This window comes from Temnothorax nylanderi, unplaced genomic scaffold (genome assembly GCF_030848795.1).
Source record: "Temnothorax nylanderi isolate EJ_2023f unplaced genomic scaffold, tnyl_v1.0 TNYL_tig0047_pilon, whole genome shotgun sequence".
In the NCBI taxonomy this organism is placed as follows: Eukaryota; Metazoa; Arthropoda; class Insecta; order Hymenoptera; family Formicidae; genus Temnothorax; species Temnothorax nylanderi.
In genome coordinates this window covers 313,104-329,774 of record NW_027249109.1, presented here as the reverse complement: position 1 = coordinate 329,774, position 16,671 = coordinate 313,104, and the positions used below count along the sequence as shown (strand labels likewise).

Sequence of the window (16,671 nt, the reverse complement as noted above, 5' to 3'; positions counted from 1 at the left end):
TGCTCTTACAAGTATTTAACTGTCGCACGTTGAAATGCGGGATGCAATACGCGATATTTGCAGAGCAAGCCGATTAGATCCGTATGTAAACTTTTGCATGCGCAGAAGCGTTCGACCGCACAAACCGAACGTGCTTTCTGCGGGAACCGCGCTCGTAAAGAGCGTGGCCTACTGAGCATGCATAGCAACAATACATTTCGTCCCGCGCCAAACCCGAGGCACGAGAGACGACGCCAACGGGTTACGGCGGCCGCCGGAATCGAGTTGCACGACGGCTCGTCGAGAGACGCGAGAGAAAGTGGGAGAGAGAGAGAGAGAGTGTGTGAGAGAGAATCAGGCTCCGGCCTCGCTGCCACTGCTATTATGGCCAATAATTCATTGAGTGACTGTCAGGCCCTCCGCTGACCAGCCCTGGGCTGCCGCACCCCTCATGTGCATTGTGTATACGGGGTGCCGCGAAAGTACGGATTTGTCGCGTCGACATCGCTGACGATCCGCATCCGAAATCGCGCTTATCCTGCACGTGTATCGCGCACAATGTCTAACATAAACTAACACTAACTTGCATTTATTTCCGGAGTAATAAATCTAATAATATCTTTATCATGAATTTTCTAAGAGATTTAAAATGATTATTGTCACTTATCGTTACAAATCAAACTACAGAGCTCTAAAAAGTCATAAATATTTTAGGAACTTAATTAGGAATAGAACTAGACAGCAAAATCATTTTGATCTTTTATTAAAACTATTTTTGATATATTTTTGTTGCGTTGAATTTAAATAGATTCTAAAAGTTTCTTTGCAACGTATCAAATTTTAAAGAAAAAATCGATTATGCTATACACACACTGTGTAGTATAATTTATTAAGTTATAAAATTCTATATTAATATGTGGTTAAACCTGCTTGTATAACTCTCACAATGTTGCTGGTCGAGCCGAAATAATTTCTATCGTTGTCGAATTTTTGTCGTCATTTAGTGCCTCCCTGACATTAAGACGAGATGACCTAATTAAAAGCGCGAGCGGAGCTCGTAAACCACATAATAGCGCTTTATGGGCGTGCCAGCGGTATCGGGGTAATCGTTCCCGCGCGAGATGCCTTCTCGCGGGAAATGCGTTTATCCTGGATCGCGTGCCAGATAACTGGCCAGAAGTCGAGGGAAATTCAGTGGCGAACAATTAGAGATTACCGTCGACTTTGCCTCGCTCCTGGACATTGTAATTTCATTGAATTAAGATTTCAGTGCGAACTATCCACTCGAAAATGATCTTTATAGTCATTCTTGACATTTGGAAAAGTGGACAATGCCGCTACTATATACGCACGTGTGTGCATGTGTGCGTATTATATAATAAATAATAAATATAGATAAATAGATTAATAGATATACATTAAAATTATATTATATGTAATATAATTATATAGCTATAATATATGTAATACATATAATTACAAATACAATAGTTTCGAGTTATAAAATTTGGAACTTTTGCACTGTACCTTTTTAATCGACACACATTTCACGACACGTAATTTGACTGCGTTTATCGACAAAAGTCATAATCTGAATGTCGATCGAGCGCCAAGCTCGACACGAAGGTGTTCAATCGAGACCGAATTAATAGTCGCAAATAGCTTGCGCGCGCTACATTGCGCTGCCTTAAATTAACACCTTTGGTGCCTCGGCTACACTTAAGCGGATTCCGCGGCGGCCATAATATCCGTTAATTAATTTGAGCGCGCGTTAATATACAGAGTACTCTTCGTAGAATGGACGTCGCGGGAGATATCGTCGGGCAATGATGATAATAATAAATTACATTATGGACTCAGCCTTTTAATTAATCGCGCCAGATCGCGGACGAGGTTATACAGGGTGTGTCGCGTGACAACGTGCGGTATTTTTCGCGTTTGAAGGTAAAACGTGAGAGGAACTCGTGCATTGTTCTCGAAATTATTACGCTCATTCGTTTATGAGTTGTATTATTCGATGTAAGTGGATCTGGGTATGGATGAAAGAGAATATAATGTTGCAATAAAAACCAAATAATGATAGGAACAAGATTTAATAAAATAATTCGGTGTTAGCAAATTTATGAAGATCAAGACCTTGGAATTATATTCGCGCGCAAAATCGTAATGAATGCTCGGACACGCTTTTGGAGTACAGAATGTAGAAGCGTAAAATGTGGTACAGCGCGACGAATAAATCGATCGCTGGAGAGCCTTTTATGGCCTTTCACTCGCACCGATAAGTATCGAAAGTGACGCACCCACTTTGATGCTGGTGGACCGTTTACATGCGAGAAACGAAAGTTCATTTCCTCATTATGTTTTTATAACGCTGGAATAGACGTCATCAAATATTACGGGATATGGAGTTTTAAAAAATCAAATAACGTTACGCATCAATTATAAAGACTATAAATAGATAGATTATATTTTAAGTAAACCAATACAAAAACTGAAAAAGACCATGATTAATAGAAGGATTGAGCGATAGATTTTGCGTATCTCGAGTCACCTCGCGAAAACGCAACACCGCGTATAAATCGCGCGGCTAAAAATTGTCGTATTTAATAAGCAAAAGGTTTATAATTCGGAAAATTGGCAGTGCGTTTCACCGAACGCGAAGGAAGGACTCGAGACGTTATCGTGCGCGCGTAAATAAGGAACGCAACGCGCGTTGACTACAGAAAAATCAAATTCTCAGATCGAGAGGGGGGTACAAGGGGGAAAGGGGATAAAGGGCGGTAGGGAGGGAGTCTCGGCCGCAAAAGCCTCCTCCGAGATACTCCGAGGGAGACGTCGAGCGAGCGAGCAAGCGAGGGGACGCGGAGGGGGAGGGGTGCCGGACGCGCGGAGGGGGATAATTGCAGAAGGGCCTCGCTCTTGCGTTGCTCTTGCAAAGAAGTCTTAAGACGAGATAAGGCACCGGCGATAACGATTGAGCCCCGCGGGAACTCTTTGCCTACGTGCCACACGCACATACACACAAACACACATACACACACACACACGCGCGCGCTCGTAGCAGTCGCGCTCGGGCGACGCGTTCGGCGTGGTGTAGGATTTAAGGAGCGCGCGTATTTTTTTCGCGAGTTTTGCCCGGCTCGGTGGGTGCATGTGTGCGTAAAAAAATTCGCGGTTACAACGAGGGACAGGGAGGAGGAAAAAAAATGCAGAGAAAAAAATTAGCGCGACGCCACGGCGCGTTTCAGGGAAAATATGCGCCGCGAGCACGGGCATTTTGCGCTTCCTCGCGAAACCGTCGCTCGCCCGCTGAATATTAAGCCCCCGAGTTTCTCCCCCGAGTAACATTTTATTAAATAAAGTGCGTAGCAAACAACGGGGTTGCCCACCGCCGCCGCGTCGAATTTTAATGATACGCTCTTTTGAACAACTTTTCGAAGCCGATTTCTTCCCGGGGAAAATTTTATGGCGGATAATCACTCGGTTTGCAACAGAATTCTTCCGCTTCTATTATTCATTAAATCCGCTTATCTCGTTACATTTGTCTTGCATATCTATTTCTGTTTAATATCCTCTATTTTTCTGATATTGTTCAATTTATATTATTGAAATATCGTACTGTATAATTATATATATATATATATATATATATTATTTATTACAAATAATGTTTTAAGAGTATGTATATATATGTATATACATACACTCTTTATTTTACTTCTATATTTATTTAATTTTTGATACCATTTATTAAATTCAATAAAAAACTATTTTTATTTACTAGATAAAAGTATATACATATAACAACAAGATTCTTATAAATTATATTAAAAAAGTATTGAAAATTTGCAATAACATGGTCGATACAACCAGATTGTAAACAACTGTGACATAAATGTGCGCGAGCTTGGAATTATGTAGCGTACACATTTTCATATGTATTCGATCTGTTGGGCCGCGGGTTAACAAAAGGGATACACGACAAGAGAGGAGAAAAAGAAAAAGTCGATAGACGAGATAGAGGGAGAGAGTCGTCAGATCGTCGGGACGCGCCCGCCCTGTCCTTCGGGGCCCGTCGTGTCGATCGGCGAGCCCATAAGCACGTGATACGGAATATTCTTTTCGCTTCGAGATCGATCTCTATATCGAGATCGGTTTATGTTAATTCCCCCTGCGCCTTGACAAACGCATACATATATAAGTCTACATATATGTAAGCTTATGTCAAAAAGTGAAGAAGAAAGGCGAGAGAGAAAAGCAGACGCGTATATTTTTTTAAATATTTGAATGTTTAAAAGATTTGGAAGATCGAAAGATACAATAAATATTCACATTACGGAGTTAATATAAATTGTAAAATATATTGACGTAGATATTAAATGGTAATACAAGAATAGAATGACAATTTTTTCAACGTCGAAATGTGTTAGCGATATTTCTTGCGATTCATAAACGATTTATATATTTTATATTTGACAAAAAAGTTATTGGCGAGGGAGGGAAGGAACTTGAAACACGTTCACGCGCGTCGCTCACATCGGCGATCCAAGGGTTAAACAACTCGCCACGCGTGTTTCCGTTCGCGTTGCGTTGGTGGTCTCGCGGCCGAGCACACCTCTCTGAGCCCTCCGAGGTGCTCGAGGAACACGGAGGACGCTCGGCGGTTTCGCATCGCCGTCTAATTTCTCTTCCGTCTAGGCTCGTGTACGGCAGATTGTATTCCATAATCCCGAGCGCGATCGCGAGTATGCGAAATGACATGCGTGTGTGCGCAGCACGCGCGTTTCATCTATCACGGGCCGGATAACGCGCGCGGTGCAGCGATTGCAACATTGTGGAGGCAAGAGGGAATGAAAAAGAAACACATAGACAGAAAGAAAGAGAGGGAGAGAGAGAGAGAGAGAGAGAGAGAGAGAGGGAGAGTTTGGGAAAATTGAAATCGATACCGCGCAAATCATGAGTCCAAGGCGGCGAGATAAATTCCTGCGTGCGCAGCTCGCTGAATAAAATCGAAATTATCCGCGTCGCATTAAAATTCTTCGTCGCCCGGGGCCGCCCGGCTGATAATTACGTTCCGTATTTACATATCTCGCGGGATCGCCGCCGTTACAGGTACTTCTTGGTTTTAATACGCGCCGTGCGCTGCCGAGCCGTGCGGGAAGCATGCGTCGGAATTTGTATCCGTGGATAATAAAGAGCACACCCCCCCCTCGCACGCTCGCGCGGGCGCGCGCGATAAGCGATTCCTCCGACGACGACTAGTAATCGGCGTGTCCGCGACTAATCGACCCGCGCAAAAATTAACGCGTCGCTTATCGACACCCGGGATAATTTCTTCGGGGCGAGCCTGTGTCGATCCGAGACCGCCGCCGAGCGTATACTGGGTGATTCGGGAAGAGATCCGTGACGTTTCGAAAGAGATTCTTACGAACAGATCCGATTTGTAAATCAGGAATCAAGATGATGATTCTTTTCTTATTAAATGGTTATCTCTCTTTTACGTCATTACTGTATTTTTTCATACTTTTCCTGAAATTTGATGAAATTTTGCGAGATTTACCACGACAATACCTAATATAATGAAAATTAATTGTTACAGAAGGACAAATCAGACTTATGTTTATGTCGAGATTTCTTGCTTGTTTCGAGGCATTCGGAATACACTCACTTTCTTTGCAAGCTATTTCCTCTTATAATTCACCCGATATATGAAAACTCGATCACGGCCCCACGCGCGTTTAGACTTTTTATTCCTCATCCCGACTTACGACTCACGTTTGTTCGAATAAACACCCCGGGAAAATTAATTAATCCACTTTCTCGAGACGAACCGACGGACGTCGGGTATTTTTGTGTCATTAAAATTCTTACGCGGCTCCGAAAGAGCTCTCCACCTAATCGCGTCCTCCAACTTTAAGTATCTAACTCCCTACCCCTTCTCTTCCGGAACAGACGTAAATGTCATAGATATTACACTTTTATGATTAACGTATATACGCATCTTTAATGGCGACCTTTTTCGTGCCGCGAAGAGAGAAATTAACATAAATTGATCGTTGACGGATAGAAAAGAGAGAGAGAAAGGATCTGAATGAAAATGTTTTGGGTTCCATATGCGGACCCTAGAGGACACGGAAGGCGGGGTCTGATCTCGGTGACTCGGTCTTCTCCTTTCTCTTTCTTGTTTTTTTCCTTCCTCTCTCTCTCCCTCCCTCTTTTATCTTCTTCCTCCTTTTAATTGTATTTCGGACACAACTATCCGATCGAGAGTGTCGGCGCGATGTAAACGCGTGTAAAATTCTGTCTTTTGGACACCACGCCGCCTGCGCCGCTTCACCTTTTTTTTTATTTTGTTTGCTCAACCAGTCTGAATTATCAGAATCAAGAGACACGGTAGTGTCTCGTGCCAAGTACACGCGGAGCGAGACCGACCGTGACTCTTTTACGCGACGCGACGGGTTGCGAGTACCCAAGATGTTGAGATCTCGATAACGAGTGAACGGATCAAGTTCTAAGTAGGCTTGATCGATAGCTTGGGGTCGACTTTGGGGGGGTATCTCCTATAATATTTTCCGCTACGTGCCCTACGAGCGGAGATATTGCGACGCAAAGTCCAAATGTGAAAATTTATTTTTAAGATACGGAGATACGTCGTCGTCTCTCAATCAATATAACATATATATATCAGAAAATGTCACTTTCACTTTTTCGACGCTGGCGGCGCAGGTATCGCCAGTTTCGATATCGCGCGCGTATTTCGATCGATCTAGTAGGCAAATTAAATAAGGTCGATAGACTTATCGGTCAGGAGGAAGATTTCTATTTAGGTAAATTAGGTATTAGGTATATAATACATATTGAGTCAATTGCTTCATGTTTATCTGGAGAGATTTCGTATCCTTACATCGTATTACCACCGCTGCCGGAAAAGAAGGTTCTCTACGCTTGGCAGAAAGTGCCGCTAGGGAATTTTTAAGTCGATTCTTATGAATCAAGCTTGAATTCGACGTCTAGGTATCCCAGGTTGCCGATGACGAGGTCCAGATAGTGCGCTTCATAGTTTTCGGTGTCCAGGTGTAATAATACGTTGAATTCGATGTCTACGTGTCCCAGGTTGCCGATGACGAGGTCCACATAGTGCGCTCCGTAGTTTTCGGTGTCTACGTGTATTAATACTTTGAATTTGATGTCCACGTGTCCCAGGTTGCCGATGACAGGATCCAGATAGTGCGCTTCATTGTTTTCTGTGTCCAGGTGTAATCGTACGTTGAATTCGATGTCTAGGTGTCCCAGGTTGCCGATGACGAGGTCCACATAGTGCGCTCCGTAGTTTTCGGTGTCTACGTGTATTAATACCTTGAATTCGATATCCACGTGTCCCAGGTTGCCAATGACGGGATCCAGATAGTGCGCTTCATAGTTTTTGGTGTCCAGGTGTAATCGTACGTTGAATTCAATGTCTAGGTGTTCCAGGTTGCCGCTGACGAGGTCCACATAGTGCGCTTCGTAGTTTTCGGTGTCCAGGTGTAATAATACGTTGAATGCGATGTCTAGGTGTCCCAGGTTGCCGATGACGATGTCTAGATAGTGAGCTCCGTAGTTTTCGGTGTCTACGTGTATTAATACGTTGAATTCGATGTCTAGGTGTCCCAGGTTGCCGATGACGAGGTCCACATAGTGCGCTCCGTAGTTTTCGGTGTCTACGTGTATTAATACCTTGAAATTGATGTCTAGGTGTCCCAGGTTGCTGATGACGAGGTCCAGATAGCGCGCTCCGTAGTTTTCGGTGTCTAGGTGTAATAATACCTCGAATTCGATGTCTACGTGTCCCAGGTTGCCGATGACGAGGTTCACATAGTGTGCTTTGTAGTTTTTGGTGTCTAGGTGTATTAATAACTTTAAATCTGAATGTAGGACACGTAGATATCGAATTCGAGGTATTAATACACGTAGACACCGAAAACTACGGAGCGCACTATGTGGACCTCGTCATCGGCAACGTGAGACACCTAGACATCGAATTCAACGTATTATTACACCTGGACACCGAAAACTATGGAGCGCACTATCTGGAACCCGTCATCGGCAACCTGGAACACGTGGACATCGAATTCAAGGTATTAATACACCTGAACACCGAAAACTATGGAGCGCACTATGTGGACCTCGTTATCGGCAACCTGGGACACTTAGACATCAAATTCAAGCTTGATTTATAAGAATCGACTTAAAAATTCCCTAGCGGCAGAATTAAAATTATGTCATGACATAATAAAAATTCGCTGAATTAAAATTATGTCTAGACATAATAAAAATTGGACGAATAATAGTAATCTTTCGGAAGTAGAGGTTTTAAGCTTGAAATTTAAATTTTATTCATTTTTAAAGATAAATTTAGTGTTCCTTCAATTTTTGTGAGAAATGTATAATTTACTTTTACTTAAATATTATTAATTTTTATGTATTTGTTGGTATTGCTAATTTTGTGAATAATTAAAAATAAAAAATAAAATGTTTTGCAGATCCTTGCTTAACACTACAAAATAGGTGATATCAGTACAAAATTAAAAAAAAAGTGGTGCAATGTAATTTACACGTATATCTTAATAACTTTTTCAAAACTAACGTAGAGCTTCATTTAAATAAGTGCTACTTTAGTTCTGTCTCGAAAAGTAATTACGCAACTGTAAACTCAAGTGTACGGCAACGTAATGAAGTATATTACTACCTATTTCAAACAAAATTATATATCGAACTTATCGAAAACTAAATTAATACATTTGTGCCAATATCATATATACAATCACAATTCTTATCATGATAAGACAAGTCACATAAGCATGACACTCATATTTTTGGTTTTACGTCCCCAAAAGAGTAGAATCTACTTTATTAGTATCGAATAATTTAAAAAAACCATCGTAATGCATAGTAATGTCTGGTCTGAGATTTTAATTATATATCCCGAGTAATTATTATTTTAAATCTGTTTAAGGATAGATGACATAGATGCAATGTAGTCCAGAGACGAAAGCCTTCAAATCTAACGAACCTGTTAAATCGAATGACAAACAAATGATAAATTCAGTGGGTTGCAAAGACCTGTCTTCCGAGTTCGCCACACCCGCCCGTGAAGGAAAACATAAGCTATTACTTAGCTGTTACCCGACTCTGACTTGAAGGCCGGGGTCATGGCACGCGAGACTCAAGCAGTTCAGAATCTCACGGTCCCGATGGCCGGTCATGCGATCTTCGTATTACACGTAACGCGAAAAAAGTATCTCTCGGGAAAACTACGCAATCATTCTCAGGGTGTCGAGCAGTGACAAAGTGTACCGAATGTGAAAGTTAAAAAGTTTCTGCGCGTGATTGACTTGGAAAGATAACGCGTAATTAATTAATAAAGACATTATGCAGAACCGTAATATTCTACGCAAGTGTGAAAAAACAGTGCGATCAAGCAAGTTTTTTTCTCTTAATAATTGCTTTTATTTGGTGTGTCGTTGTACTTGTGTTATAAACTGTAAAAGTAAAACTCGACAAAATTAACACAATGGGGAACGCGAGATCGCAACCCTGCGGACGAGGCAAGTCGCTTTATCTGTTCTATCTATCCACCGAACGTGGAACGTCGTCGTAGATCATCGGAGAGATCAAGATCGCTGTGACGATACCGACGGAGAACGAAACAGATCTATCGTCGAAATGCAGCACTTGCAACGTATGCGATTACCGACAGGACAGCTTGATCTTCGAAAGGTAATATACAAAATATTAATTTATTAAAATTATTAAAGATCATCGGGCAAATTATAATGATTATAATTATAATGGAGACCCGTTAAATGCAAAGATAATTGAAGAGTATTGATATTATCGACTATCGATATAAACTTATCAATCGCCGACATAGTAGACAAATTGTTCAGATATTTACCGATGGTTGAAAAATTTATGTCGACAGTCGAAAACGTCCATATTTTTCAATTATTGGGCTCGTTTGATAATCACGATAATTTATGCAGTATTTATAATGTAGCATCTCGTCGACGTAATTACTTGATTATGAGTAGTCGATAAAGTATTATTAAAAAGACTCAAAATGAATAAATTTTTATAATTATCAAATATGGATCCGATGTGTCTAATTTAAATTAATCTACATAAAATTTAATGCAATATTAATTTTATGTTTTATCCAAATATTTTATAAACAAATGTATACAGTAATATATATTTTTGCAAAACTACATTTTTTAAAAATAATTATTATCTGCGTGGACGATTCACACAAATAGATAATAATTATAGAAATATACAATAATCAAGAGACACGGTAGTGTCTCGTGCCAAGTACACGCGGAGCGAGACCGACCGTGACTCTTTTACGCGACGCGACGGGTTGCGAGTACCCAAGATGTTGAGATCTCGATAACGAGTGAACGGATCAAGTTCTAAGTAGGCTTGATCGATAGCTTGGGGTCGACTTTGGGGGGGTATCTCCTATAATATTTTCCGCTACGTGCCCTACGAGCGGAGATATTGCGACGCAAAGTCCAAATGTGAAAATTTATTTTTAAGATACGGAGATACGTCGTCGTCTCTCAATCAATATAACATATATATATCAGAAAATGTCACTTTCACTTTTTCGACGCTGGCGGCGCAGGTATCGCCAGTTTCGATATCGCGCGCGTATTTCGATCGATCTAGTAGGCAAATTAAATAAGGTCGATAGACTTATCGGTCAGGAGGAAGATTTCTATTTAGGTAAATTAGGTATTAGGTATATAATACATATTGAGTCAATTGCTTCATGTTTATCTGGAGAGATTTCGTATCCTTACATCGTATTACCACCGCTGCCGGAAAAGAAGGTTCTCTACGCTTGGCAGAAAGTGCCGCTAGGGAATTTTTAAGTCGATTCTTATGAATCAAGCTTGAATTCGACGTCTAGGTATCCCAGGTTGCCGATGACGAGGTCCAGATAGTGCGCTTCATAGTTTTCGGTGTCCAGGTGTAATAATACGTTGAATTCGATGTCTACGTGTCCCAGGTTGCCGATGACGAGGTCCACATAGTGCGCTCCGTAGTTTTCGGTGTCTACGTGTATTAATACTTTGAATTTGATGTCCACGTGTCCCAGGTTGCCGATGACAGGATCCAGATAGTGCGCTTCATTGTTTTCTGTGTCCAGGTGTAATCGTACGTTGAATTCGATGTCTAGGTGTCCCAGGTTGCCGATGACGAGGTCCACATAGTGCGCTCCGTAGTTTTCGGTGTCTACGTGTATTAATACCTTGAATTCGATATCCACGTGTCCCAGGTTGCCAATGACGGGATCCAGATAGTGCGCTTCATAGTTTTTGGTGTCCAGGTGTAATCGTACGTTGAATTCAATGTCTAGGTGTTCCAGGTTGCCGCTGACGAGGTCCACATAGTGCGCTTCGTAGTTTTCGGTGTCCAGGTGTAATAATACGTTGAATGCGATGTCTAGGTGTCCCAGGTTGCCGATGACGATGTCTAGATAGTGAGCTCCGTAGTTTTCGGTGTCTACGTGTATTAATACGTTGAATTCGATGTCTAGGTGTCCCAGGTTGCCGATGACGAGGTCCACATAGTGCGCTCCGTAGTTTTCGGTGTCTACGTGTATTAATACCTTGAAATTGATGTCTAGGTGTCCCAGGTTGCTGATGACGAGGTCCAGATAGCGCGCTCCGTAGTTTTCGGTGTCTAGGTGTAATAATACCTCGAATTCGATGTCTACGTGTCCCAGGTTGCCGATGACGAGGTTCACATAGTGTGCTTTGTAGTTTTTGGTGTCTAGGTGTATTAATAACTTTAAATCTGAATGTAGGACACGTAGATATCGAATTCGAGGTATTAATACACGTAGACACCGAAAACTACGGAGCGCACTATGTGGACCTCGTCATCGGCAACGTGAGACACCTAGACATCGAATTCAACGTATTATTACACCTGGACACCGAAAACTATGGAGCGCACTATCTGGAACCCGTCATCGGCAACCTGGAACACGTGGACATCGAATTCAAGGTATTAATACACCTGAACACCGAAAACTATGGAGCGCACTATGTGGACCTCGTTATCGGCAACCTGGGACACTTAGACATCAAATTCAAGCTTGATTTATAAGAATCGACTTAAAAATTCCCTAGCGGCAGAATTAAAATTATGTCATGACATAATAAAAATTCGCTGAATTAAAATTATGTCTAGACATAATAAAAATTGGACGAATAATAGTAATCTTTCGGAAGTAGAGGTTTTAAGCTTGAAATTTAAATTTTATTCATTTTTAAAGATAAATTTAGTGTTCCTTCAATTTTTGTGAGAAATGTATAATTTACTTTTACTTAAATATTATTAATTTTTATGTATTTGTTGGTATTGCTAATTTTGTGAATAATTAAAAAATAAAAAATAAAAATGTTTTGCAGATCCTTGCTTAACACTACAAAATAGGTGATATCAGTACAAAATTACCTTTTTCAAAAAAGGTAAAAAAAGTGCCAAGTACACGCAATGTATTTTGTAAATTCAAAATTTAACCTAAGTGGTAGCTTTATATCTTTTTCACAAAATTATATTATCTAACTTAACTCAAGTGACATGTATTTCAAAAAAAAAGATGTAAAATCTTTAATTTCTTCTTCACAAAATTATATTACCTAACTTAACTCAAGTGACATGTATCTAACCTAAGTGGTAGCTTTATATCTTCTTCACAAAATTATATTACCTAACTTAACTCAAGTGACATGTATTTCAAAAAAAGATGTGAAATCTTTAAATTAAATTGCGCCAATTGTAAAGAGAATATGTATATTGCTTTGAAAGATAATTGTTATGCAACTACTTTAAAGAAATAAAACCCAAGTGGTATCTTCGTATTCCTATTCAAGGGTCTTCCTATTCTAAACCCAAGTGATAATAGCTTCTTAATTCTCTTTAACAATTTTTTAATATTACAAAGAATCATTTTAATTACAAAGAATTAAAGAAGTAACAGTACAAAATAAAAATATTTAATTAAAACAAAATAAATAAATTTTTCTTGTAAAAAAACTTGGCGCTGCTAGACTTTGAAATTTAAACATTAAAATTTAAACATTAGTACTAAGATTTTTGATTGAATAAAAAACAATAAACATAATTTAGGGAAGAATGCGACAGGAGTAAAAAAGCAGCGCCAAGTTTTTTTACAAGAAAAATTTATTTATTTTGTTTTAATTAAATATTTTTATTTTGTACTGTTACTTCTTTAATTCTTTGTAATTAAAATGATTCTTTGTAATATTAAAAAATTGTTAAAGAGAATTAAGAAGCTATTATCACTTGGGTTTAGAATAGGAAGACCCTTGAATAGGAATACGAAGATACCACTTGGGTTTTATTTCTTTAAAGTAGTTGCATAACAATTATCTTTCAAAGCAATATACATATTCTCTTTACAATTGGCGCAATTTAATTTAAGATTTCACATCTTTTTTTGAAATACATGTCACTTGAGTTAAGTTAGGTAATATAATTTTGTGAAGAAGATATAAAGCTACCACTTAGGTTAGATACATGTCACTTGAGTTAAGTTAGGTAATATAATTTTGTGAAGAAGAAATTAAAGATTTTACATCTTTTTTTTTGAAATACATGTCACTTGAGTTAAGTTAGATAATATAATTTTGTGAAAAAGATATAAAGCTACCACTTAGGTTAAATTTTGAATTTACAAAATACATTGCGTGTACTTGGCACTTTTTTTTACCTTTTTTGAAAAAGGTAATATTATGCTACATGCAGTAATAAATGGTACAACATGGATCCAAAAATTACAAAAGATTTGTGATTGATGTTAAGCAAGACGCTCTAAACCAATTTATCTCACCGTTGGAAAAATATCTCCTGTTACAGTCACTTTTTGTAGTGTAAGATAATTTTGTGTTTAATTATAAGTATCATATTAAAACCTCGTTTAGCATTACTAAAATTTATTCAAGTTTATTGTGCAATCCGTATTATGTTTTAATATATAAAATTTAAATTTTTTATTTCATGTATTTAAAATCTTAAACTTCACTGTTATTTATCTATTAAGTTTATATTGTTAAATAACCATATTTTTATCAAAATCTTTTCGTCTTCTTTCTTCCGGCCAGAGACTCACCTTTTGTAACACCTGGCCGTATCATGGCTCATATATAGCCAGAGATCGATAACAAGAAGAAATACTTCTTCTGCTGCCGGCTAATCATCGCCGGCAATAAGCGTAAGAATTTACGCTTTTGTATGATCCGCGAAACACGAACGCGTCGCGAAGGGGCCATTATATTAATTAAATTAATTAAGTACAAAGTTAAAAAATTAACAATAACAATAATTTCTTTAGAACATGAATTAATTTCACATTTAGTCTTTGCGCACGTTTATTCGTAGCAATTCAGATATATATTCAATAATTAAAATATATATTCAATAAAAAACAAATTTGAATTTAAAAAAAATCTTTATATCGACAGTTTTAATTCGAAGAGATTCGATTATGACTATAAACTTTATATATATATATTAAACTTTATATTATTTTAAATACTAACTTTATAATATGAACAAACTTTAATTTAAAACTATTATTTATAATTTAAAACTAAATAAGCGAAAAATGCTAGACGCGCCATTCGATAGAATTTAAGGCCCATATACGTGTATTCATCGATTCGAAATTCATCGTTACTAAATCTCATCTCAAAAGCATGCAGAGATGAAAAATTCAGATGAATGACGCAAGATCCGGAAAGGATAATAAATTTTTCACACAATTAGAATTGATAAAAATATCTCTTTGTATTGTGCTAATTATTAAAATATATTTTTTGTATAATATGTTATTTTAAAATTATTTTCAAATGATGTAAAACTGTTCGATTCTAAAATAATTATCTAGAATAATCTAGATAATTAACTAGAAAGAAATCTTCTATTTTATAGCAATAAATATATATGGGATCTTACGTCATATTATTATTTCAACTGGTAAAATCCAGTTATCAATTACCTCAACAGACATATTAATTTATCACTCACCGACCCCGATGCGCAACAGCGGAATTACATCTGCCACGTAGCTACGTTGTATCTGTAATATACAAACATAAATATCATATTAAAATGGTGTTCAAAAAACCTAATGTTTTGAAACATAATTCCTATGTAGATCAAACTTTTTATTATTCAATTAGATATTAATTTAAATAAGGAAACATTTTACGAAAAGGATCTTTACAAGGATAAATTTCTACAATATTAAATTACTTCTTTTCTTCTAATTATTATTTCTAAATCACGGGAAAATAAAACAACTCGAGAATAAACAGGAAAAATTTTACACGAAATAAAAAATAATATTTACCGCAAAGTTGTTCCGCTGGCGCCCGATGCCTCTCCCAGGCCTCCTCCTCCTCTCAGGCTGCTCGGGATGTCAGCTTCGCAGGATTCCCTCGCTGCTCCGATGTCACCTTCTACGTCGTTATTTTCTGAAATATTCAAATGAACGATTCGATTAAGTAAAGACAGAAGAGATAGAACATTTTTGGACATAAGTAACATAGTACGTAAAAATCAATTACACTCACCACTTTCTTTCCTGCTGTTCCGGCCGCAAAATCCACCTCCACCTCCGGGTCAGATAGGAGTCTCGAGCCACATTGAGACTCGTGGCAATGCAGTGTGACTTCATCCATTAAGCAAGAAAAATCAAGAAGCCATTTCGGCTATATTGCATTAATTTTACGACGTTGTTGCAATATAGTCGAAATGTTTCTTGACCTTTCTCGCTTAATGGGAATGTAATTACTGAAAATAATTAAAAATTATTCCCTACCTACGTTTTAACTAAGTCCCTACCTACGCTTATTTCTCCACACTTCCCTACGCTAAAACTCACCGACACCGATGCGCAGCAGCGGAGCTGTATCTGCAACGTCGCTACGATGATTCTGTAACAATCAAACACATAATCCAGATTAGAGCAGGGAAGAAAAGAGACAGTCTGTATTTCGAAAAATAATTACCGAAGGTAAAACACGGAATTCTATATATCTTTTAATTAAATAAATTTAATAAAAAAACACGTTTAATTTCTTGAAAGTATACTCTATTTACTGAACACAAAAATTCAAAATAAAATTTAAAAGATTAAACTCTTTTTTAATTTCTACTCTCTGACTATCTTTACTATTCGAATGAAAAACCGATTGGTTAAACTTTCCGCGAAAGACACAATATGTATAAACCAATTATATTTACCGCATGTTGTTCCGCCGGCGCCTGATGCCTCTTCCAGGCCTCCACCTCCTCTCAGGCTGCTCGGGATGTCACTCGTGGTTCCTCGATGCGAAGATGATGCTCCTTCCAGCGCGGATATTTTCTGTAACATAAAAATAATCGAATCGATTAAATACGTGTCACGCGCATCGAACATCTTATTTGTTATTCAGATTAATATTATATTTTAAAGTACATCTTCGAAAAAGGTTTCTACGTTAGAATCAACTTGAATCAAATTTTTCAAAATATTTCTTTTTACTAATTTATATTTTAAAACACGGTTTAATGTAGGAACTTAATAAGCACAAAGAGGGATTCTATAATATCTTAAAAAAAAAATAA

At 38.2% G+C, this 16,671-nt stretch overlaps 2 protein-coding genes across 4 annotated transcripts in view; one reads left to right on the top strand and one right to left on the bottom strand.

Moving 5' to 3' along the window:
* Window positions 1-16,671, top strand: part of Ft (cadherin-related tumor suppressor fat) — a 123,009-nt gene that overhangs the window by 28,039 nt on the left and 78,299 nt on the right.
* Drp1 (dynamin related protein 1) overlaps window positions 1-16,671 on the bottom strand; it is a 59,537-nt gene that overhangs the window by 42,350 nt on the left and 516 nt on the right. Inside the window, exons 3-7 of one of the 3 annotated variants that reach the window (XM_071705579.1) lie at window positions 16,309-16,429; window positions 15,947-15,998; window positions 15,636-15,879; window positions 15,413-15,536; window positions 15,088-15,139 (exon numbers count right to left, since the gene is read on the bottom strand). The gene's annotated coding sequence lies outside the window, so the exon portion shown is untranslated. Of the gene's footprint in view, window positions 1-15,087; window positions 15,140-15,412; window positions 15,537-15,635; window positions 15,999-16,308; window positions 16,665-16,671 lie in introns of those variants that run through there. The other 2 variants (XM_071705581.1, XM_071705580.1) reach the window with 2 other exon arrangements.